General features: G+C 40.6%; 1 protein-coding gene across 2 annotated transcripts in view; it reads right to left on the reverse strand.

The window, feature by feature from the left end:
* Positions 1 to 26,651, reverse strand: part of LOC126349494 (telomerase-binding protein EST1A) — a 321,638-nt gene that overhangs the window by 72,676 nt on the left and 222,311 nt on the right. The gene's annotated exons all lie outside the window — the stretch shown is intronic.

Raw genomic sequence — 26,651 nt, forward strand, 5'->3', positions numbered from 1 at the left:
CCCGAGTTCATTAAATAAATGTCTGCAAGGTGATCTCGGGTTGGCTCCTTCTATTATTCCTAATAAAGGCTTTTCTGCAACGAATACTTTTTCTCTTAATGATGAATTACCTCAAAATACAATGCCATATGAAAGCAGTAAATGTAAACAGGCATAGTAGGCTAATTTACTGATATGTTTATCACCAAAATTTGCAATAACCCTAATAGCGTAAGTAGCTGAACTGAACTGTTTCAGAAGATCATAAATGTGTTTCTTCCAATTAAATTTCTCATCAATGCGCGCGCGCACACACACACACACACACACACACACACACACACACACACACACACACACACACACAGAAATTTTGAATATTCTGCCTAAGCAACAGACTTCTGTTCAAAGTCTATATTTATCAATGATGTTATGCCATTTGCTGTACAGAATTGAGTGCAATGTGATTTCAGAAAATTTAGTGAGAGTCTATTTGCAGAGAACCACTTAATAATTATCTGAAAGACATTATTCACAATTTCCTCTGCTGATTCTTGTTTGTGGGTGTGATTATATACATGTACCATCAGCAAAAAGAACTAGCTTTGCATCCTGATGAATACAGAGTGGCAAGTCATTGACATATATTAAGAACAATAAGAGACCCGAGACTAAACCCTGTGGGACACCATACTTTATACCTATACCACCTCAGAAAAAGAGGACTCTGCTGATTTTTGCAGACTACGTGTACTGTCTATTTCAGCCTTCTGTATTCTTCCAGTTAAACACGAATTAAACCATTTGTGCGCTGTCTCACACATACCACAATACATAAGCTTATCTAGATGAATTTCATGAGTCACAAAGTCAAAAGCCTTTGAGAGACCACAAAATATCCCAGATGAATTTCATGAGTCACAAAGTCAAAAGCCTTTGAGAGACCACAAAATATCCCAAAGAGTAATTTTCAGTTATTCCGAGTATTTAATATGTGATCAGTGGAAGCATATATAGCAATTTCTGTTGAAGGATAAGAGAAAAAAATATACTGTACACAGAAACAAAAAATGTATCTTACAGCTTGAAGAAGTAATGATCCAGAAACAGTGAAACATAATAAAAACTATTGCATTGTATTAAGAAAAGTTATTAAAAAGTCCAGAAGTATGTGCATTATATCTGAGATTAGCACCCCTGATAAAGTTAAAACAATTTGGAATCTTGTTTCATTAATAAAAAAGTCAGAAGTAATAATCATTTTTTAAGTTCTGTAGAGAGAATAGGATCCAGCTGTTCACTAGAAAATGCAAGGCAGTATAAGGAAGACACAATACCTATGAAATTTGATAAAACTGAAAATCAATCCACCTGCCCTACTTACATTAGGGAAATTTTTAATTCATTCAAAAGTAAAAGCATGCATGGAATTGATTGCATTTTCAACTGAATACTAAAAGCTAGTTCCCATCAGTTATCGGCTACGGATATCATCTGGTGCGACAATATTCCAGAAGAGGGAGAAGTGTAGTGTAGTGTAGTGTAGTGTATGCAGTCTCTTTAATAAATCCGTTGTATTCTGCCAATAAAACTGTCTTCGCTTCGCCTCCCTGCAACATGTCTATATGATCGTTCCAATTTAAGTTATTCATAATTGTAATCACTAGGTATTTACTTGAATCTACAGCCTTTAAACTCCCCATGAACCATGGACCTTGCCGTTGGTGGGGAGGCTTGCGTGCCTCAGCGATACAGATAGCCGTACCGTAGGTGCAACCACAACGGAGCGGTATCTGTTGAGAGGCCAGACAAACGTGTGGTTCCTGAAGCAGGGCAGCAGCCTTTCCATTAGTTGCAAGGGCAAAAGTCTGGATGATTCACTGTTCTGGCCTTGCAACACTAACCAAAACGGCCATGCTGTGCTGGTACTGCGAACGGTTGAAAGCAAGGGGAAATTACAGCCATAATTTTTCCTGAGGGCATGCAGCTCCACTGTATGGTTAATGATGATGGCGTTCTCTTGTGTAAAATATTCCAGAGGTAAAATAGTACCCCATTCGGATCTCCGAGCGGGAACTACTCAAGAGGACGTCGTTATCAGAGAAAAGAAAACTGGCGTTCTACGGATCGGAGCATGGAATGTCAGATCCCTTAATTGGCCAGGTAGGCTAGAAAATTTAAAAAGGGAAATGGATAGGTTAAAGTTAGATATAGTGAAAATTAGTGAAGTTCGGTGGCAGGAGGAACAAGACTTTTGGTCATGCCAATACAGGGTTATAAATACAAAGTCAAATAGGGGTAATGCAGGAGTAGGCTTAATAATGAATAAAAAAAAATAGGAATGCGGGTAAGCTACTACAAACAGCATAGTGAACGCATTATTGTGGCCAAGATAGACACGAAGCCCACGCCTACTACAGTAGTACAAGTTTATATGCCAACTAGCTCTGCAGATGACGAAGAAATTGAAGAATCAAATAAAAGAAATTATTCAGATAGTGAAGGGAGACGAAAATATAATAGTCATGGGTGACTGGAATTCGGTAGTAGGAAAAGGGAGAGAAGGAAACGTAGTAGGTGAATATGGATTGGGGGTAAGAAATGAAAGAGGAAGCCGCCTGGTAGAATTTTGCACAGAGCACAACTTAGTCATAGCCAACACTTGGTTTAAGAATCATGAAAGAAGGTTGTATACATGGAAGAAACCTGGAGACACTGACAGGTTTCAGATAGATTATATAATGGTAAGACAGAGATTTAGGAACCAGGTTTTAAATTGTAAGACATTTTCAGGGGCAGATGTGGACTCTGACCACAATCAATTGGTTATGAACTGTAGATTAAAACTGAAGAAATTGCAAAAAGGTGGGAATTTAAGGAGATGGGACCTGGATAAACTGAAAGAACCAGAGGTTGTACAGAGTTTCAGGGAGAGCATAAGGGAACAATTGACGGGAATGGGGGAAAGAAATACAGTAGAAGAAGAATGGGTAGCTTTGAGGGATGTAGTAGTGAAGGCAGCAAAGGATCAAGTAGGTAAAAAGACGAGGGCTAGTAGAAATCCTTGGGTGACAGAATAAATATTGAATTTAATTGATGAAAGGAGAAAATATAAAAATGCAGTAAATGAAGCAGGCAAAAAGGAATCGACAGGACGTGCAAAATGGCTAAGCAGGGATAGCTTGAGGACAAATGAAAGGATGTAGAGGCTTATCTCACGAGGGGTAAGACAGATACTGCCTACAGGAAAATTAGAGAGACCTTTGGAGAAAAGAGAACCACTTGTATTAACATCAAGAGCTCAGATGGAAACCCAGTTCTAAGCAAAGAAGGGAAAGCAGAAAGGAGTATATAGAGGGTCTATACAAGGGCGATGTATTTGAGGACAATATTATGGAAATGGAAGAGGATGTAGATGAAGATGAAATGGGAGATACGATACTACATGAGGAGTTTGACAGATGACTGAAACATTTGAGTCGAAACAAGGCCCCGGGAGTAGACAACATCCCATCAGAACTACTGTTGGCCTTGGCAAAACTCTACCATCTGCTGAGCGAGATGTATGAGACAGGCGAAATACCCTCAGACTTCGAGAAGAATATAATAATTCCAATCCCAAAGAAAGCAGGTGTTGACAGATGTGAAAATTACCGAACTATCAGTTTAATAAGTCACAGCTGCAAAATACTAACGCGAATTCTTTACAGACTAATCGAAAAACTAGTAGAAGCCGACCTTGGGGAAGATCAGTTTGGATTCCGTAGAAATGTTGGAACACGTGAGGTAATACTGACCCTACGACTTATCTTAGAAGCTAGATTAAGGAAGGGCAAACCTACGTTTCTAGCATTTGTAGACTTAGAGAAAGCTTTTGACAATGTTGACTGGAATACTCTCTTTCAAATTCTGAAGGTGGCAGGGGTAAAATACAGGGAGCGAAAGGCTATTTACAATTTGTACAGAAACCAGATGGCAGTTATACGACTCGAGGGACATGAAAGGGAAGCAGTGGTTGGGAAGGGAGTGAGACAGGGCTGTAGTCTCCCCGATGTTATTCAATCTGTATATTGAGCAAGCAGTGAAGGAAACAAATCAAAAATTCGGAGTAGGTATTAAAGTCCATGGAGAAGAAATAAAAACTTTTAGGTTCGCCGATAACATCGTAATTCTGTCAGAGACAGCAAAGGATTTGGAAGAGCAGTTGAACGGAATGGACAGTGTCTTGAAAGGAGGATATAAGATAAACATAAACAAAAGCAAAACGAGGATAATGGAATGTAGTCAAATTAAGTCGGGTGATGCTGAGGGAATTAGATTAGGAAGTGAGACACTTAAAGTAGTAAAGGAGTTTTGCTATTTGGGGAGCAAAATAACTGGAGATTGTCGAAGTAGAGTGGATGTAAAATGTAGACTGACAATGGCAAGGAAAGCGTTTCTGAAGAAGAGAAATTTGTTAACATCTAGTGTAGATTTAAGTGTCAGGAAGGTGTTTCTGAATGTATTTGTATGGAGTGTAGCCATTTATGGATGTGAAACATGGACGATAAATAGTTTGGACAAGAAGAGAATTGAAGCTTTCGAAATGTGGTGCTACAGAAGAATCCTGAAGATTAGATGGGTAGATCACATAACTAATGAGGAGGTATCGAATAGGATTGGGGAGAAGAGAAGTTTGTGGCATAAATTGACTAGAAGAAGGGATTGATTGGTAGGACATGTTCTGAGGCATCAAGGGATCATCAATTTAGTATTTGAGGGCAGTGTGGAGGGTAAAAATCGTAGAGGGAGACCAAGAGATGAATACACCCAGCGGATTCAGAAGGATGTAGGTTGCAGTAGGTACAGGGAGATGAAGAAGCTTGCACAGGATAGAGTAGCATGGAGAGCTGCATCAAACCAGTCTCAGGACTGAAAACCACAACAACAACTGCCTTTAAATTTGTGTGATTGATTTTGTAACCGAAATTTAACGGATTCCTTTCAGTACTCATGTGGGATTACCTCAATAATTTCATTGTTCAACCCCACTGCTTCTTTTCACATCATACAGATATCTTGTCTGTATCATTTTGCAATTGGTTTTTACTTCCTAATTGCATTACTAGATGGCAAATGACAATCACCTGCAAACAAACTGAGAGGGCTACAGAGATGTTTTCATAAGTTGCTTAATACAGTAGGAACACCTAGAAACTATGACCTTTCTGGCAGGAAATCATGAATAGAGCTGTACAATTGAGACAATTCTCCATAGGCATGCAATTTAATTAGAAGTTGCTTGTGAGGAACAGTGTGAAAAGCATTCTGGAACTCTAGAAATATGGAATCAATTTGAGTTCCGCTGTCAATAGCATTCATTATCTCGTGTGAAGCTAGTTGTGTTTCACAAGAACAATATTTTCTGAATCTGCTGTATGTCAATGAATCATTTGCTCTGGGTAATTCATAATGTTTGAACACACAATGTTTCAAAACCCTATTACAAATCGACGCCAGTGATATCAGTCTGTAATACAGCGAGTTACTTGTTTCATTTCTTGTGCACTGGTGTAACGTTTCCAGCCTATGTATGGATCTTTGATCAAGCGAACATTTATATATAATAGCTAAGTATAGAGCTATTGTATCGGTATACTGAGAATGAAACTTTTTACAAAGCCTGTAACTGGAAGACTTGTCTTTAATAAGTGATTTACTTTGCCTTGTTAAACTGATTGTATCTACTCATACATTACTTTTGTTGGAAATGTTCTGGACCTGAATTCTGGAATGTTCACTTTGTCTTTTTCGGTGAAAGAATTTAGGTAAACTGTGTTTAGTAACTTCGCTTTTGTGGCACTGTTATCGGCAACTGTACCATTGCTATCACGCACGATCAGAATCTCTCTGGATTTTCTACAAGATTTCAAGACGGCTTGTCTTTGTGGAAACTAAGAAAAGCAATTCACACTTAAGTCCTCATTAAATTTTGCACTTCTGCAATGTATCCTGCCTTGTTTCGTGTACCATGCATGATCTGTCCTGTCTCTTCTTAATTTGACATGGTCCAGATTCATATGCCTAAAATTGTTACACCCAGCTATCTGTCCAAGTTGACTAATTCCAACTTTAACACACTGAGTTTGTAGTCATAGGGTACCACATGTTTGCGTCTTTTGAAGTGGAAAGATGTTATTACATTGCTGAACATTTAATTCATTTTTGTTATCTTTGCACCACTTCAAAATTTTATCAAGATCTCATGGTGAATATTTGTACTGCTTCTTTCACACAGTAGTTCCTTATAAATGACTGCATCATTTGTGAAGAGTATTTGCTTGCCATTAATGTTGACAGCAAGGTCATTAATATACAGCATGAATAGTAAGGGTCCCAAAATGCTTTCCTGGGTCGCACCCGAAGTTACCTCTACATTTTTCGATGACACTCAAATCCATGATAATATTCTGCATCTTCCCCAACAATAAATCCTTAATAGCATACAGTCACACATTTCACCTCATACCCCAAAAGACCGTACTTTTGATGGTAAGTGTATCAATAAATACTGCATCTACACAACTACCTCGATCCATGGGTTTCAGGTTGTCATGTGTGACAAGTGCTAGTTGGGTTCCATAGAGCGATGTTTTTAGAAACCATCATGGTTGACATGCAGGAGGTTCTTCAGTTATAGATACCTCATTACATTTGACTCCGAGTATTTCCTAATTTTTTACAACAAATGGTTGTCACTGATCAATGTTCAGCAAATCCGAGTAGGAATGTTAATGGTCAACATGCTATGGAACTCGAGCCACAATTTTGGCAGATACACATACTGCATTCAGTGTTCCACGGAGTAAGGTCTGTGATAAAGTGGTATTTTATGAACGTGTCATGCACACGGCCAGTTCGATAACATTTTTCGACACAAGCGAAATATCGTTTACTCTCCTCTCCCCTCCTCCTCTCTTCCCTGCTCCCTTGTATAGTTTCAGCCATAACTGTTTTCACCATTAATTATAATACACCCTGTATAATACAGTTGCACTTGGAAGCATCCGACGCCCTTCTCAGCTTGGCACCCAAAATCTTCGGCCCCAGTCATGCTACAGTTTTGAAGAGGTGACATTCACTGATTCAGTTTTCATGGCTACTGATTACACACAGCCTTTGTGAGTAAATATAGCACCGAGCACCTGTTGCTCGGGACATATGAAATGCGTATGCGTCTAAAACGGTGGCACCATGATGTATGGCACTGAGATGGGGATGGGTGACCAACATGTGGTGGTCGGCCTCCAGACGTCCTTGAGCAACTTTGGTCAGTTGCCAATTATTAGACTCTTGTGGGGCCTTGAGGGGTCCGGGGGATGGGGGGGGGGGGCATGCCCGACTCTCCCACTGCCAGTCACTTGGCAACGACTGAGCAGAAATTACACGGTTGGCATCAAACTTGCTCTTCGCGTGCAGCTTTCCAACAGCTGTTGCATTCATGTTGTAATGACTAACTAACTAACTAACTAACTAACTAGCACACATGGCCGGTATCAGGAACGCAATAATTTGGATTCGCCTCTAAAACTGAGCATAGCTAAACATGTCTTTCAATTCAGTTTGTTTCAATCAATTTTTTGTGGCAAATATTATAAATTAAATAAAAATAATCTGTTATGCAAATGTCTGTCAACATTAACACCACTTATTGAATTTGCGTGAAGACACTGCAGTAATCTCCAAAAGCATACTTGCAATACATTTTGTACAGAAACTCTTTGTAAAAAAGTGAATATTTTATATTCCAAATTTCAAAATGGGAAGACACAATGTGCGAGGTACCAGATCATGAGTGATTCCATAATAAACCTGTGAACACCCAATTTTACGAAAATCTTGCAGGTGGTCAAAATTGAGCATTTGGGCGAAATTATTGAACAGGCAGGACTAAATTTGCAATCAAACATACAAGTAATCTCGAAATTCCAACCAAACAAACAAATTGAAACGGAACAATACAATAAAAAATTCTATATCACAAAAGATATAATTATGTCATTCTGTTACAACTTAAAACAAACCGTTTTAACTAGTAGCACATCTTGAACAATTTTCATGGACATTTAAATACCAACATGTAAAAATGGTTGGAAAGAATCACAGGAAAAACTCTCTTCTGGGTGTAAACCATTTCCTACCAGACGTTTTATCTAAGACAAAGAGTATCTGACATTTTCAGTCAATAATGTTTCTGGTAACCTGAAGATTTCTTTCCAGTTGTATTACAAACAAGGTAAAACTAAGACACTGAAACAATTTTCATTAAATGTTTTCTTGTTGAAATACAACATTTACAGTACTTATGAGGTGCAGCAGATTACATGACAAATCCTGGACACGAAACAGTCTTCATGCAGCTTTGTGTGGTGTCAAGAAACTTGTTTCTTAGCAGAATGTCACTGCATTAATTCGAACATTAACTGAATCACAATTAGACAAATGGTACATAAATAATTCCTTAATGGTGTCATGGCATTTCAACATACAGTACATGTCTGTTATGCACACCTTATATTCCACAAGCTACCTTATTACGAGTGGTACGGGTACCTCTGGTACCACTACCATTTCCTCCTCCTCTCTTTCATTCACAAATGGATAATGATAGGAACGACTCAGTGAAATTACGTATGAGCTCTAATTTCTTTGATTTTTTTCCAGTCTTGGTCATTTTGCGAGACACATTTAGGAGGTAGTAATATGCTGACTGACTCATCTTCGAACATACACACTCTGAATTTCAACAATAACTCTGTGACACACAGAAAACCTCACTTGCAACAATTGCCAGTGGCGTTTGGTGAAAGTCTCTGCAAATCCCTTGTACCTACTAAACAATCCCACAACAAAACGTGCTTCTATTTGTTCAATTCATAGTACACGGTGCTTTTCTGTTGAATCTGGACTTTCACACTTTGTTGTGAAACGTAATTGTAATTACAGACAGCAGTATATAGTATGTATATTGCAAATAAATACTTTAACTCTCACAGCTATTGTCCATAGGTTGAAAAAAAATCTAACAAATAACGGGTTTGAGATATTCAGCAAACAGTGCTTGGTGAGGGCTGAGACAGTCCTGCACCTGAAGCATAGCCATCAGGAAAACATTGCAATGTAAGGAAAAGAGTGAAACAAGTACATGGTGATTTCAGAATTTTTCATCAACATCCGAGAATGCATTTAACTTTTACTCTGCGGTAGAATATGCACTATAGCAAAACACACATTTTAAACAAATGCACCTGCATACAGAATCCCTATCTTGTAATTTTATGTAGGAACTGTCCTTTTTCTTTTTGCAAATTTTTGGTAAATGTTGTGATCTACTAGGTACTTTAAACATCAGCCATTCCTCACACCATTACTGTTTCCTGGACTTCATAAAATATATGAGGAGAACATCACCACATGTCAAACAGTTTCCACAGTTTTTAATGCACACAGAGTGGTGGTCACATATCTGAAATGAAGTGGTTCAATGCAACTCATTAACAAAATAATTTAGCAAGCATAACAGACTCAGGAAAAATGACACATGTCTATAATACAGGGGGATTCAAAAAGAATACCACAACGTTAGGAATTTAAAACTCTGCAACGACAAAAGGCAGAGTTAAGCACTATCTGTCGGCGAATTAAGGGAGCTATAAAGTTTCATTTAGTTGTACATTTGTTCACTTGAGGCGCTGTTGACTAGGCGTCAGCGTCAGTTGATGTTAAGATGGCGACCACTCAACAGAAAGCTTTTTGTGTTATTGAGCACGGCAGAAGTGAATCGACGACATTTGTTCAGCGTGCATTTCGAACTAAGTATGGTGTTAAACCTCCTGATAGGTGGTGTATTAAACGTTGGTATAAACAGTTTACAGAGAATGGGTGTTTGTGCAAAGGGAAAAGTTCTGGACGGCCGAGAACGAGTGATGAAAATGTAGCACGCATCCAGCAAGCATTTGTTCGCAGCCCAGGAAAATCGACTCGCAGAGCTAGCAGAGAGCTGCAAATTCCACAATCAACTATATGGAGAGTCCTACGAAAAAGGTTAGTTATGAAACCTTATCGTCTGAAATTGGTTCAAGCACTGTCTGCAGCTGATAAGATTAAAAGAATGGATTTCTGTGATTTTATCCTTGCTCAAATGGAAACAGATGAATCTTTCTTTTCAAAGATTGTGTTTAGTGATGAAGCAACTTTCCACACTAACGGGAAAGTCAACCGTCACAATGTCTGTATATGGGGCACTGAGAATCCACGCGAAACAACTCAGTATGAACATGACTCGCCTAAGGTGAACGTTTTCTGTGCCATTTCAGCCAATAAAGTTTTTGGTCCCTTTTTCTTCGAAGGTGCTACTGTAACTGGACTACAGTATCTGGAGATATTAGAGAATTGGCTGTTCCCTCAGCTCGAACATGAAGCACAACAATTCATATTTCAGCAGGATGGAGCGCCACCACATTGGCACTTATCTGTCCGTAACTACCTGAACGTCAACTACGCGAGGCGGTGGATCGGCCGCCAGGCAGCCTGTGACAGAGCACTTCATCACTGGCCTCCAAGAAGCCCTGATCTTACCCCCTGCGATTTTTTCTTATGGGGTTATGTTAAGGATATGGTGTTTTGGCCACCTCTCCCAGCCACCATTGATGATCTGAAACGAGAAATAACAGCAGCTATCCAAACTGTTACGCCTGATATGCTACAGAGAGTGTGGAACGAGTTGGAGTGTCGGGTTGATATTGCTAGAGTGTCTGGAGAGGGCCATATTGAACATCTCTGAACTTGTTTTTGAGTGGGGGGGAAAAAAAACCTTTTTAAATACTCTTTATAATGATGTATAACAGAAGGTTATATTATGTTTCTTTCATTAAATACACATTTTTAAAGTTGTATTCTTTTTGAATCACCCTGTACATTAGTGAAATGATAAAAGGAAATATTAGAGGAGAAGGACTAATCTGATCCAGCTGAACACACTGAAAAAAAATCTGTTTCCAGGTTTCATAATATCCATCCAGCCATTTCCAAAACAACAACAGACTTCAAATTTGTAACTAGGCCATTTTCAAAACCCTTTTCTAACAGAATTATAACCAAAAGAAATATTTCAGTAATATTCGAATGATTAACCCATAGAGAGAAGAAAGTGTGCACACACAAGCTTGTGCATACACTGTGGATAAAAAAAATGATAAGTAGCAACTATACAATGCAAACATAACAGAAGGTGACCACCATCTTACATGCATGGCAGTAACAGCCAATGAAGCACACTGCATGGTATGCAATCTCTTTGACACATTCATCCACTGATGATTATTGATGACTTGGAGACATTTATCCAAAACGTGGGCTGATGCGGTACAGTCTTATATACAACAAAGTGAAGTGATATTACCAGAAACTTATCCAAACACTCTCATTTCAAGCCACTAAATTTAGAGGGTGAAATTGCTGCATGTGGGATGATGGTGGGTACATGAAGCTTCGGAACATACTGAATTCTCTGAATCACATATTAAGCTAATTTCAGTCAAATGTATTTTTCTCCATACTGCAGTATAATGTAACAACAATCAAATATAAATCCAAAATCAGGACTGTGAATGGAGTACAACACTTGTCAATGAAAGCACATTTATTACAGACAGCAACACACTAACAGGAGGGGACTACCACCTGGACTAAGAGTGCTGCTATTTACACAAAAACTGAATATTTTCACAATGTGAGAAAACTAAAACCATAAGAAATTTCAAGATTGTTCTAGGAATGATAAATACGAAATAATAAATATTTGCTACTCCACATTGTACAGCTCGTAGTACTCCTCCCTCTCCTACATTCTCACTGGAGCTGACTGCATCACCCAAGATCTAGATCTTGCTGATAGTCCTCTGACTGGCAGCACTGGAGGATCCTCAGTTCAGGTTGTGTTGTCATATTATCTTCAGTTTAATGAGCATGGAAGGTAGCCTCCCTCATCAAAAACCCCCAATAACAGAGTGAGCCTTCAGTTTTCTGTGATCTCTTATCATCAGTCTGCTCCTCAGAACTGCGGTAACGCTTCATACGGAGGGCATGGCTTTTGTCTTTCAGAAGAAGGGGTGATATACCTCGACTTCATATATGAGGCCAGACAAAGGATACAATAATGCCCAAAGTAACATTATAATAAGTTTTCGAAGTCTCCCATTTCAAGCACAAGCTTAAAAACCCATACCAACTGTCAGGGGCTACATCCAATACATTGCTCTTGGTCCTTCTCCTGTTTGTCCAGAGACAGCATGTGATCCAGCTGCCCTGGTAATGAGGTGTTCCACATAGTCATCCCAAGTATCAACTGGTTGAAATAGAAACAGTGTATTCATTTTCATATTGGTGTTGCAAACATGAAGCAAAAATAATGGTGTGAAGCTGCTAGTGTCTTGGTTTGCTGTGTTATATACGAATGCTATGACAGGCAGTACTGTATTCCAATATCTCTGTTTGACATTGATGTACATCAAAAGCATACCTCCTAACATCTTATAAAAACACTCTATGAGGCCATGATTGGCAGTCTTCATCCTGTGGGATGACCAAAGATCATCATGCAGGTTCTCCATGCTTCAGAATGGTATCTTCCAGAAGGACCCTCGCAATGCTGGGACCCTGCGACGTTGTGACTGTGCTGCACGGAATGTGAAACAGCAGTTTGTGTTGCTGGAAAGCAGATTTCTTATCTAACCCTAAGTAGCTTTATTCAAGCAACAAAAGCTTCACAGTATAATTGAGCATCTAGATTGATGACTGGAACTTATCTCATTGATGACAGGAGAATAACAATGTCTTCAATGGCAAATCCTGGAAATCTTTGTTACGTCTGCTTATCGGGATAGCTTCACCAATCTGAAGTTCTAATCATCCACAGCCTACGACTACTTATGATGCCTGCAAGAAATCCCATCTGAGAATAATATCATGACTCATTCTGTTAAAATGACAAATGCAAAGAGGTGTGTTCTGTTACTGATAATTATTCTTGCATCACATATTCCTCTTGGCTGGACATATTTTCCATACTTACAGCACAATTTCTTTCTTATCATGAAATACAGTCTTCTTTAGCTGGTAATAATAAGCATTTGACATTACAGAAAAGGAAGCCCCAGTCGACTAGCTCCCACACATATTAGCTGTCAAGAATGACATCTTGGAGTCTTGGTGATCGTCTGTGGAGGATAGATTTCTTCAATTCGGCAGCTAAGGTAGTGGCTGGTATTTATGTACAGCAAAATGGAACCGCTATGACTCTCTGTGGAGTGACCTTGTCCACTATTCACCAATGAGCTTCATCCTTCAGGTCAACTATAATTATCTGCAGCTGGCTGGCAGAGATAGGACTGTTGTGACATTGACATCTTGCGACATAACAGTTGCTGAATACTTGTCTCTCATTTCTGCAGTGGCGTATGACATATCAGGTTGTGTGTGTGTGTGTGTGTGTGTGTGTGTGTGTGTGTGTGTGTGTGTGTGTGTGTGTGTTTTACGGTTGCCCAACAGCAGGATCATCAGTGCCCTTACACTTATCAAAACAAACGAATGTGGAGATAAACTAAAATTGTTGTACACTCATGCACTCGAAATGACCACATAGTCACTATCTAACATGCACTAAAACCAATTACAAGGGAAAGTAGCCATACATGAAACTAAAATACAGAGAACACAAAACACAGATGAACTAAAAGAAAACCACAAGGAAATTGGACTGGCTTACCAATTACAAGAAACGTGGGTGAGTATCACCCTGTTGACACATTAAAATCTTGTTAAAAATGTTCGACAATTCACAAAATTCTAAAACTTGAACCATATTTGTTTGAACATTGCTTAAAACTGAGGGCAGAACCGCCAGCACATAAAACTAAGTCCAATAAAATGTGGCAAACAGTGATCTGCACACCACAAGCACCACACATGGGAAGGTCCTCTCTCTGGAGAGAGAATCCACATGTCACAGCGCTGTGGCCTATGCAAAGACGACTAGAAGGACCTCGATCCATCAATGTGACTAGAAGGAAGTATGCCAAGTCTGAGTTGCGCATTTTACTACATGGAGCTTGTTGTCCTTCACTTACAGCCACTAGTCTTCCCATCAACATATGTCGCTGTACCTCAACAGTGAGGTCATAGCATGTAAGTGGGAGGGCAGGGGGAGGCGCACACTGAAATACCTGCAGATTATGACGACACGCTTCCTTCTTGGGTTGCTCAATTCGCCCTTTCATTCCCTTCAATTCCCAAGTGCCCAGGTACCCAGCAGCATGACACCTCGTTCCCCAGTCATCATAGTTGAAGGAGGGCATCTTGGATGACATTATCTGCAGGGTACAAATACTGAAGAGAGTAGAGTGTGCTCAGAGAATCTAAACAGACAAGGAAAGAACACCCCATCTGCTCAAGTGCCTAGAAGATAGCAAAGGATTCTGCATAGAAGATAGTAAACTCTTGAGTCAGTCAGACCTTGAGGGCACTATCTGGAAAAAGGACAGAGCAACCAACAGAGTTTCCATGCTTAGATTCATCCCTAAAGATAGCTACATAGTTGCGGTACTCATATAAAATTTCTGTAAATATTGAATTAAAAACAGCGGCAGGTGTGCAATCTCTCCTCTACCACACTAAATCTAAAATGACACTGTGCCTCTGCGTAACCAGGGTGGCGCACAGTTAAAACCCTGGATTTGGGGTTGTACTTGCTCCACACTGGGTGACTCCAGTACATGCTGCATGCGGATCCCAAACAGCATTGTGGCTCATGGATGTTTGAAGAAAAGGCATCCCAGAGGCAGATGAGCAATAGTGCGAGTGAAGTCAAAGCTGTAAGAATCTTACATGCCTGATGCACCATGAGGAGCAGCCGCTGAATGGTAAGTGGTGGCTCCCTGGCCACAGCACAAAGGTTTGGTATGGGACTGGTCCTATAAGCACCGGTTGCCAGGAAAATCCACTCAAGGATCTTCAAATAAGAAGGCCTCACTGATCCATATACTGTGCACAGCAGCAAATCTATGAGAGCCCTATAAAACTGGAGGAGACATACTGGCCTGCTCGCCAAGACCTGTGGCTAAGGCACATTAAGAGATTCAGTACCTTCAGCTTTCAGGTCTCTCAGGTGTGGCAATCATATTGATTTCAAGTCCAAAATGAGGCCAGAAACCGCACTCAGTCTCTAAAATGCAGAATAGTGTCCCCCATAAGGCAGGCAAATTAAAAATATTAGAATGATTAAAATGAACACAAACACACTTATATTAAAATGAAAACAAACACACACACACTTATCCGCAGAAAACAAAACCTGTCTTTTCAGCCCACTCCTCTAACCTCCGCACTGTAAGCTGCAACTGACGGCTTGCTGTTGCAAGAGGAACAGAAAACAAACAACAAAATCATCCACAAATAAAGAGCACTGTACAGGAATCCTTACTACCGATGTGACACTGTTTACGGTAATGGCAAAGACAGTAACACTTAAATACTGCCCTGAGGGACACCAGAATGACCTGACAGCATGTCACGAATTCGGTCCGAAAAAACTGTTGAGACAGGAAAGACTGTATGAAGTTGGGGAGGTGGCCACAAATGCTCCATTGAGGCAGTTATCAAGAATACAATGTCCCCAAGTAGTATTGTACACCTTACTGATATCGAAGAATATATTTACACAGTGATGGCTGCGTATGAGAGACTGCTGAATAACTGCCTCCAGCAAGGTCAGCTTGCCGACAGTGAACCAAAACCTCTGGAATCCGCACTGAGTACGGCTAAGGAGTTGGATGCTCTCTAACAAGTAGACCAGATGACAGTTAACCATTCGCTCCATGGTCTTTCCTACACAGCTCCTGTAACTACTGGAAGATGTACGGTCCTTTCCCAGGTTTAGGAGAGTTATCAGAAATGCCTTCCTCCATTGGAACCATCTCCCTGCATGAGCTGGGGAAGTTGCCTGTCTGCCATAAGATTAAAACATAGGAGGATTTCCTTTAACACCACTGGCAAATGTCGAACATGCGGTACTGACTGGTGCTGTATCACGAGGCTCCGACAATGCTGATTCGAGCTCCTACGTGGAGGAAGGAGAGTTGTAGGCCTGAGAACAGTTGGCTCTGAAATCCAACTTGCCCCTCTCAATAGTTGCACAGCAGCAACAAAATGCTGGATCCTGGCTTACATCGGCTGTAGTTTTTGCATAATGTTTGGCCAGCATCTAAGCGATGTCTCTGGGCGTCGTTTGGAGACACCCCTGTTTCAGCCTGCTGCTATTAGTAAATGACTGTGTTTATTGGAAATCCTCCTGATGGTTTCCCATAGTTTTATAGAACAAGTGGAACAATTGATGGAGTCCAGGATCACTTGCTATGATGGTTTTTTGCTCGTCCTCCAAAACCCAATCCCTCGCGACATGATAGGCCTTGAATTCTCCCAGAAGGAGAACTAATTGGGGGAGATGTTCCATAGTACCTGTGACAGCCTCAGAGTCTACTGCATCCAGTGGAGGTAAAAACAAACCAAACTGCAAGCCTCCGGCGTGCACGAATTTCAACTGCAACTGGTTGCAGGTCAGTAGCCAGGGGGAGGGCAGAGGAATTGTGTGCATTAGTGACAAACACTGTGAACCATCTGTTGGTATAGCACACAGCCCTGCAGCACAGGGACAGATGTATCTTTAAAATGTGTTTCTTGTAAACACAAGCACAAGGGCTGTGCCTGTGCTAGGAGTTTCAGTTCCTCCACACGAGTCCTGAACCCATACAAGTTCCACTGTAGTATGAGAACCATGTCATCAGTGTGGTTTTAATTTACTGCTATCTTTGCACCAGGGAGGTTAAGCACTTGTAGAGTGAGGGGCAGAGGAGAGGCTGCCTGAATCCTGGCTATCTAACTCCATTATGTCCTCCTCATCTGTCAGACATGCCACAATAACATCTGACGGAACCCTGGACAGCATGTGACCTGAACATTGGGATCCTTTCCCTGCACCCTCACGTCCCACCGAGGAGAAGGGGTAAAGAGGGCATTGAGTGACACTCTGCTTTTTGTGTGTCTTCTGGATGCTCACTGCGGAACTGTTGAAGCTGCCTGGATTGCTTTGTCCTTACCATTTTTCCTTGGCATGGATAAGAGCAAGTACAGGTACATGTGGATACGGGCATGGTAGATGTCGTCTGCACCAAAGCATCCACCTTGGGAATAGGTTTTTGCACCATGGAAGAATATGGTGTAGCTGGGTCTCATTGTTCTATATTCTTTTTTGGCTTCAACACAGGGATCTGCTTGGTCACTTTTATTTCATGTATTTTGCGTTCTGCAGCAAAAACAAGGTAGTCTTGGCTCCAGACTGTGTGGTTCCCAGAGCAGTTGATGCAGATCCCTGGAGACGAGCAGCCAGTGGTCTACTCTGACAGGGCCCGCATACTTGAGTAAGCCTTATACAACTGAGGTGTGGCAAGTTCCGCTGATTGCCCACTAATGACTGTTCCACCTCAACAGCCATGCATACCATTAGCACGCAGTACACCTTCAGATTGAAGTTTTTTTTTTTTTTTTTTTTTTATAGAGGTGTATTCTGTCCTTGCGATTCAGGTGGTCAAGCCCGTTCTGTGAAATACACTATGTTCCATCGCCGTGTCACACGGTGGTCACTGAAGCATGCCAAGAGCATGACGGGACTGGCAGCGCTTACCAGTCCCCAGCTCAGGAACCATGGGATCGCCAAGCCTGTACCTAGCAAATGAGTGCTGAGCCCCTGAGAGCCGTATCCAAGGTGTCCACAGAGGAAACATACTAGCCTGTTGTCCTCTTGTACTACAAATGTATATTTTTCCATTGGGCATTATACTTGGAAGACTAACTGGTTGTGTACCTGTGTCGTTCAGATGCTGGGTTGTTGTCTGACAGCTGTAGGGTAAGACTGAGTTCATTATTCATGTCATGTTTGAGTGGTGGTGGCTAACGGTACTAAAGATTACTTACAACTCTTCTTCAACATTCTCTGTTACCTCCTGACATATGGGGTCAAAATTCATAGCTGTTACCTCTTGCGTATTCAGTCCCAGCTCCAGCTACTGAAGGCCCCATACTGAGCTTCTCCTTGTAGTTCTAGACCCTTTCCATGCAAAAGTATACATTTGCCTAAAATACACTATGAGGACAAAAGTATCTGGACACCCACCCACTATTGGCAATGCTGGAATTGAATATAGTGTTGGCCCACCCTTAGTCTTGATGACAGCTTCCACTCTCGCAGGTATACGTTCGATCAGGTGCTGAAAGGTTTCTTGGGAAATGGCAGCCCATTCGTCATGGAGTGCTGCACTGAGGAGAGGTGTCGATGGGGTTGGTGACACCTGGAATGAAGTTGACATTGCAAAACATCCCAAAGGTGTCCTATAGGATACACGTCAGGACTCTGTGAAGGTCAGTCCATTGCATAGATGTTATTGTCATGTAACCACTCCACCACAGGCCGTGCTGTATGAACAGGAGCTCGATCGTGTTGAAAGAACAGGAGTTTGATTGTGTTGAAAGATGCAATCACCATCACCGAATTGCTCTTCAATAGTGGGAAGCAAGAAGGTGCTTAAAACATCAATGTAAGCCTGTGCTATGATAGTGCCACACAAAACAACAAGGACTGCAAGCACATTCCATGAAAAATACGACCACACCATAGCACCACTAAAAAAACGGAAACACCACCTGAACAGGCCACGAAGGCCCAACAGTACCGGCCGGTACGCACGAATGCATGTGTGGTCCTTGAGTACCAATGTGGTTCCAAATGATCCACTGTCACAAACATAGCATCCACCTCCCGCCCTGATTAAAGAGAAATATGTGAGAAGTAAACATAGCAATCTAGATAAACAGTGGTCTATCTAACTGCAGTACACATTTGATGTGGTTAGGCTGGTTTGAAAATAAAGTAATAATAAAAAATGTAAATTCATGATCAATTTATTGAATGTAGTTATAATTAATGTACTTTTTGGAATGGAAGAGTTTATTGTTCACTGCACAAAATCTCGAATCTCAGAATGAAATTGAATATAGGTACTCTCATTTCCTGTTTGTATCACTTTTCACAATGTATTTATTCCTCATTTCGGTGTTAGCTGAAATCTAACTCTGCATAAATGGAATGTTCCAATTGGAACTAATGCCCATTGAGATCTACCATCGAGCAGTGGGTATTTTTAAAAGAGATTGTTCACAAATTTATCTCAATTACTTTTTTATTTCACTACTGCCGAAGTTATTAGTCCATGTAATAACGGATGTCTCGTCAAATGCACTCTGATGTCTGTTTTCTAGAGCATGTTATGCTACCAACAAATTCGCAGGGTGCCGAAGGCGAAAGCATCTTTCACGTTCTACACAGTGCTGTTCAATAGTACATACAGTCTGTCCAACATAAAACAGTCTGCACCCACACAGTATTTTATATATTCCTGGCACTCGCAAGCCTACATCACCATTCACATGCCTCATGGGTTGTTGAATTTTTGCTGGAGCCTTTACGATCGAATCAATTTTATGCCTTTTTTAGGAAGTACCTAATCCTTCCCATTACTGAGCCACAGAACAGTAAAAAACATAAGCGTCTTTGAGTCCTCCGTCAGGTCCTTCTGCTTAGGAGTTTTCAAAAAAGAAAGATTAGTGGCTCCTAAAGAGGCATAAAATCAATTAAGTCTCTTCAGGACCCATGAGGCGTGTTAAAGACACTGTAGGCCTCAGAACAGCAAGACTATATATAATTCTGTGCGAGTGAGAAAAGTTTCAAGACTGACATACTGTGTGTACTATTTAACAGTGCTATGTGGAACATGCTTTCACCTTCGGTACCCTGAGATATCAGCAGTACCAGAGCCTGCTCTAGGAAACATACATCATATTGCACTCAATGAGACATCTGTTATTACATAGACCAATAGTTTCTGGGATAGTTAACAAAAGAAGTGGTCAAGAAAATAATTTTCGACGACACCCTCAATAACGACGGTGGCCTGCAGCTAAGCACGGCACGGGACCAGGCCACTGGAAGGTTGAAGTAGGTGCTTAATGTAAACATTACCTTATATGATACTAGAGTGATGACCAGTGGTGTCACAGAAAGCAGTATGACAGTAGCTGCAACCTAAAGACAGTCATCACTTGACAATAGCCAAGGAGTATTCAGCCGAAAGCTCATGGATTTTAAACCACTTGACATGGCTGGAAGCTCAAGACGATTTTATCTGTATCTTATTAATTTAGTTTAGTTCAGTTAATTTTATATGACCTATGTCATCAATTACTTTTAACTCTTTTCTGTTCTTCATATCTGTTTCTTGTCCTCTCAATTTTTGCCTCTACCATCTAGTTATTTTCAGTATGATACTTGTTGAAGCATCATTTCTTATATTTGAATTTTCAGCATTCAGTAGATCATCATACATCTGTTTTAATCACTCAAACTGGACTTGTGCCTAATGAGTTCGTTTCTTTCGACTGTGGTATCCAGCTTTAGTCTGCATTTTACTAGACAGTGGTCACTAGGCATTCTGAATTGGTTTAAGACTGCACAATCTGCGCAACTGTTTGCTGTTCCACAGCACACAGTCAACCTCTTTTTTTTTTTTTTTTTAGTTTTGTTTGACCCATTCTATGTCCACTTTCTATCTGGGCTTTTCTTGAAAATTTTGTCTGCAATGCACATTCTGCTTTTTTCAGTGAAATCCACTACCATGTCACCAATCTATTTCCTCATATGAATTTGTGGTTTGCTACTGGAGAGTAATTATTCAACTGTGTCTCCATTTTTGCATTGAAGTTGCCCACTAATATCGCAAAGCATGGATTGCTTTAGTTCAATAGTTCTTGTAACTCCTCTAAACAATCTTTCTCTGCAAGATTAAGTCATAAAGTAACATTATTTCTGACGAGTACTCTTAATTTCTTCCCCCCATGAACCATGGACCTTGCCGTTGGTGGGGAGGCTTGCGTGCCTCAGCGATACAGATGGCCGTACCGTAGGTGCAACCACAACGGAGGGGTATCTGTTGAGAGGCCAGACAAACGTGTGGTTCCTGAAGAGGGGCAGCAGCCTTTTCAGTAGTTGCAGGGGCAACAGTCTGGATGATTGACTGATCTGGCCTTGCAATATTAACCAAAACGGCCTTGCTGTAATGGTACTGCGAACGGCTGAAAGCAAGGGGAAACTACAGCCGTAATTTTTCCCGAGGACATGCAGCTTTACTGTATGATTAAATGATGATGGCATCCTCTTGGGTAAAATATTCCGGAGGTAAAATAGTCCCCCATTCGGATCTCCGGGCGGGGACTACTCAGGAGGATGTCGTTATCAGGAGAAAGAAAACTGGCGTTCTACGGATCGGAGCGTGGAATGTCAGATCCCTTAATCGGGCAGGTAGGTTAGAAAATTTAAAAAGGGAAATGGATAGGTTAAAGTTAGATATAGTGGAAATTAGTGAAGTTCGGTGGCAGGAGGAACAAGTCTTCTGGTCAGGTGACTACAGGGTTATAAACACAAAATCAAATAGGGGTAATGCAGGAGTAGGTTTAATAATGAATAGGAAAATAGGAATGCGGGTAAGCTACTACAAACAGCATAGTGAACGCATTATTGTGGCCAAGATAGATACGAAGCCCACACCTACTACAGTAGTACAAGTTTATATGCCAACTAGCTCTGCAGATGATGAAGAAATTGAAGAAATGTACGATGAAATAAAAGAAATTATTCAGATAGTGAAGGGAGACGAAAATTTAATAGTAATGGGTGACTGGAATTCGAGTGTAGGAAAAGGGAGAGAAGGAAACATAGTAGGTGAATATGGATTGGGGCTAAGAAATGAAAGAGGAAGCCGCCTAGTAGAATTTTGCACGGAGCACAACTTAATCATAGCTAACACTTGGTTTAAGAATCATGAAAGAAGGTTGTATACGTGGAAGAACCCTGGAGATACTAAAAGGTATCAGATAGATTATATAATGGTAAGACAGAGATTTAGGAACCAGGTTTTAAATTGTAAGACATTTCCAGGGGCAGATGTGGACTCTGACCACAATCTATTGGTTATGACCTGTAGATTAAAACTGAAGAAACTGCAAAAATGTGGGAAATTAAGGAGATGGGACCTGGATAAACTGAAAGAACCAGAGGTTGTACAGAGTTTCAGAGAGAGCATAAGGGAACAATTGACAGGAATAGGGGAAAGAAGTACAGTAGAAGAAGAATGGGTAGCTCTGAGGGATGTAGTAGTGAAGGCAGCAGAGGATAAAGTAGGTACAAAGACGAGGGCTGCTAAAAATCCTTGGGTAACAGAAGAAATATTGAATTTAATTGATGAAAGGAGAAAATATAAAAATGCAGTAAATGAAGCAGGCAAAAAGGAATACAAACGTCTGAAAAATGAGATCGACAGGAAGTGCAAAATGGCTAAACAGGGATGGCTAGAGGACAAATGTAAGGATGTAGAAGCTTATCTCACTAGGGGTAAGATAGATACTGCCTACAGGAAAATTAAAGAGACCTTTGGAGAGAAGAGAACCACGTGTATGAATATCAAGAGCTCAGATGGCAGCCCAGTTCTAAGCAAAGAAGGGAAGGCAGAAAGGTGGAAGGAGTATATAGAAGGTTTACACAAGGGCGATGTACTTGAGGACAATATTATGGAAATAGAAGAGGATGTAGATGAAGACGAAATGGGAGATACAATACTGCGTGAAGAGTTTGACAGAGCACTGAAAGACCTGAGTCGAAACAAGGCCCCCGGAGTAGACAACATTCCATTAGAACTACTGACGGCCTTGGGAGAGCCAGTCATGACAAAACTCTACCAGCTGGTGAGCAAGATGTATGAGACAGGCGAAATACCCTCAGACTTCAAGAAGAATATAATAATTCCAATCCCAAAGAAAGCAGGTGCTGACAGATGTGAAAATTACCGAACTATCAGTTTAATAAGCCACGGCTGCAAAATACTAACGCGAATTCTTTACAGACGAATGGAAAAACTGGTAGATGCAGACCTCGGGGAGGATCAGTTTGGATTCCGTCGAAATGTTGGAACACGTGAGGCAATACTGACCTTACGACTTATCTTAGAAGAAAGATTAAGAAAAGGCAAACCTACGTTTCTAGCATTTGTAGACTTAGAGAAAGCTTTTGACAATGTTGACTGGAATACTCTTTTTCAAATTCTAAAGGTGGCAGGGGTAAAATACAGGGAGCGAAAGGCTATTTATAATTTGTACAGAAACCAGATGGAAGTAATAAGAGTCGAGGGGCATGAAAGGGAAGCAGTGGTTGGGAAAGGAGTGAGACAGGGTTGTAGCCTCTCCCCGATGTTATTCAATCTGTATATTGAGCAAGCAGTAAAGGAAACAAAAGAAAAATTTGGAGTAGGTATTAAAATTCATGGAGACGAAGTAAAAACTTTGAGGTTCGCCGATGACATTGTAATTCTGTCAGAGACGGCAAAGGACTTGGAAGAGCAGTTGAACGGAATGGACAGTGTCTTGAAAGGAGGATATAAGATGAACATTAACAAAAGCAAAACGAGGATAATGGAATGTAGTCAAATTAAATCGGGTGATGCTGAGGAAATTAGATTAGGAAATGAGACACTTAAAGTAGTAAAGGAGTTTTGCTATTTAGGAAGTAAAATAACTGATGATGGTCGAAGTAGAGAGGATATAAAATGTAGACTGGCAATGGCAAGGAAAGCGTTTCTGAAGAAGAGAAATTTGTTAACATCGAATATAGATTTATGTATCAGGAAGTCGTTTCTGAAAGTATTTGTTTGGAGTGTAGCCATGTATGGAAGTGAAACATGGACGATAACTAGTTTGGACAAGAAGAGAATAGAAGCTTTCGAAATGTGGTGCTACAGAAGAATACTGAAGATAAGGTGGATAGATCACGTATCTAATGAGGAGGTATTGAATAGGATTGGGGAGAAGAGAAGTTTGTGGCCCAACTTGACTAGAAGAAGGGATCGGTTGGTAGGACATGTTTTGAGGCATCAAGGGATCACAAATTTAGCATTGGAGGGCAGCGTGGAGGGTAAAAATCGTAGAGGGAGACCGAGAGATGAGTACACTAAGCAGATTCAGGAGGATGTAGGTTGCAGTAGGTACTGGGAGATGAAGCAGCTTGCGCAGAATAGAGTAGCATGGAGAGCTGCATCAAACCAGTCTCAGGACTGAAGACAACAACAACAACAACTCTTAATTTACTACTGTTCTGTCACACATTTCTTCAATAGCACCAGTTCACACAAAAGCGACCAAAACTGTTTAAAAAAATTTATTGGACTTTTATTCACTGTTGAAACCTCAGCTTCTAAATATTACACTCATTTTCCACTCTGAAGTGGGGCCACAGCCCTTTTTTGTTCTGTACTTCCACATATTATTTATTCCTGCATTATTTATTCCTGCATTATTTATTTCCAGTTTTAAGCAGTCACAATATGAGGAATATTTTGGTGTTTTGAGGATCCTGAACTTCTACAAAAGTGTGTGCATGGTAAAAATGAAATCCTAATGAAAGTTACAACTCTCTGATAGGAAAACCATGCCCCAAGACAACATTTGTTTCCAGAACTGATGATGAAGTCGCAGTGTATGATGCTTGTTTAGTTTTAAACTGTGCTAATCTTGTCAGACTATGGACTCTAAGGAGGTTAGGATTTCATCCAGGAGCTTTTACACAGTTGATATTGAATGAGGTCAGTAACAGGAGAATTGATGCAGTTGACATTATTGTTACTCAGTCTGAAAATCAAAACATGCAAGGAGAAGACTGCTTGAAGTTGAAGAGGAGAATGCACATGGTTTGTAGTAGTTCATCCATATAAGGTAAGGCCTAATATAAACACAGTCAAATTTTTGATTCAGGTTTCCTGTGACTAACATTTTGGCAACTTTATGTATCTTTTCCTTGTAAATCAGTGACATTATAGTACTGAAAATTGGTGTGCAATTACTCAATACTATAGTGAAACATTCTTGGAAAGAATTTTTCATTTACTACAATAACAAGAGAACAGCCAAAAGCCATACAACTTTATTTGTTTGTGTGTTTTAAGCTTTCAGGTTTTCAAATTACGTCCCCAAAACAATCAGACAAACCTTTTCATCCCATCTGGCAAGTCTATCTGACCTGGTGTTCTGGATGACTTTCCTGAACTCTCCCCACTTCCTAAACCTTTCCTGTTCTTTTCCTTCATTCATCTTTTTCTTCCCCTACAACCTTTCTACTAGAAAGAGCCACTGCTTCTGAAAGCTTACACATTACTTAGCCTTTATATATGTTTTCTCCTGCCGCCACTTGGTGGGTGGATTTAATACACAAACTTACACAGACCAGGGGGAGGGGGGCTGTCATCTCCAAGCAGCAACAGCATGTTTGCAAGTGCATCTCAAGTAAGCAGTGATGTTTGCTATGGTCAATGTCTTTCACTTGGCATTGAAGAGTTGCTACATCAGCTATCCACTCAGTTAAAGGTGCCACGCAAACATGGTGGGTCACTTCACAAGTGCTAAAATGCTGCACATGTAATGCAATGTTGAAAGCTGTTGCCATCAGGTATGGTGGTGGCATGAGATGCTATGTCCACAGGTCATTTTAAATGACCAATGACTGTACTGTGGGTGACAACATGTATTGTAGCCCTGAATTTACACTCATGTCCTAACCTAACAACAACCTCTTGATGTGCAATGTACCCAAGAAAAATGGTGGTCAGCAACTCACAATTATCATGCTCACTTTGCTTACGGCTTTCAAAGCTGACTTGTACAAGCAATTAAAGACAGAAAAAAATTCAGTTTCAGCTCCTAAAGTGAACTGTACCTTCTCGCTTTTCCTACAACAGCTTATGCAATACCGACCGATGAGCAGTCCTGGATGGTACACATTTGCTGCTAATAATCAACACATGCAGATTCCAAAAGGAAGAAGAATGACAGCATGAACAATAAGATCAAAGAGAAAAAAAGTCAATACAATGATGAAAATGATACAACAAAAGATTAAAAATAAAAATTAGATTCAAACCAATTAATGTAAAATGTCAATTTAGTGGATTTAAAAAAGTAAAAAAAAAATTATAACCTGCAATATTCTAACCCACATACCTTTACACAGTGGACTGTGCTGCGGAAGAGATTGATTTTATGTTGTTACATCTATGTATATACAGAAACAGCAGCAGCTTTTAATCTCTGCATTCAATAGGTTTTGTTTTGCACTATTTCGTTAGAAGTTTACCTACTGCAGGTCAATCTCGGTGATTATAACTGAATATCCAAACACAATGTGAAGAACAACAAGACAAGGAATTCGGAGTTGGCTATTTCTTGTGACAGTTTGGCAACAGTGAATGGTTCAAGTGTGACTTTGAGCACTCCGATTGGAGGAATACACTTCCAACACATGAAGTATCCTCCAGGCAGAGGGGGTGGGGCGTCCAGGCAGAGGGGGTGGGGCGTCCAGGCAGAGGGGGTGGGGCGTCTGGGAGGAGGGGTGCGTCTTGCAGAGGGTTGTGCTGAGGGGGAAGGGGTGTGCTGGG

Source organism: Schistocerca gregaria, chromosome 1, assembly GCF_023897955.1.
Source record: "Schistocerca gregaria isolate iqSchGreg1 chromosome 1, iqSchGreg1.2, whole genome shotgun sequence".
Classification (NCBI taxonomy): domain Eukaryota; kingdom Metazoa; phylum Arthropoda; class Insecta; order Orthoptera; family Acrididae; genus Schistocerca; species Schistocerca gregaria.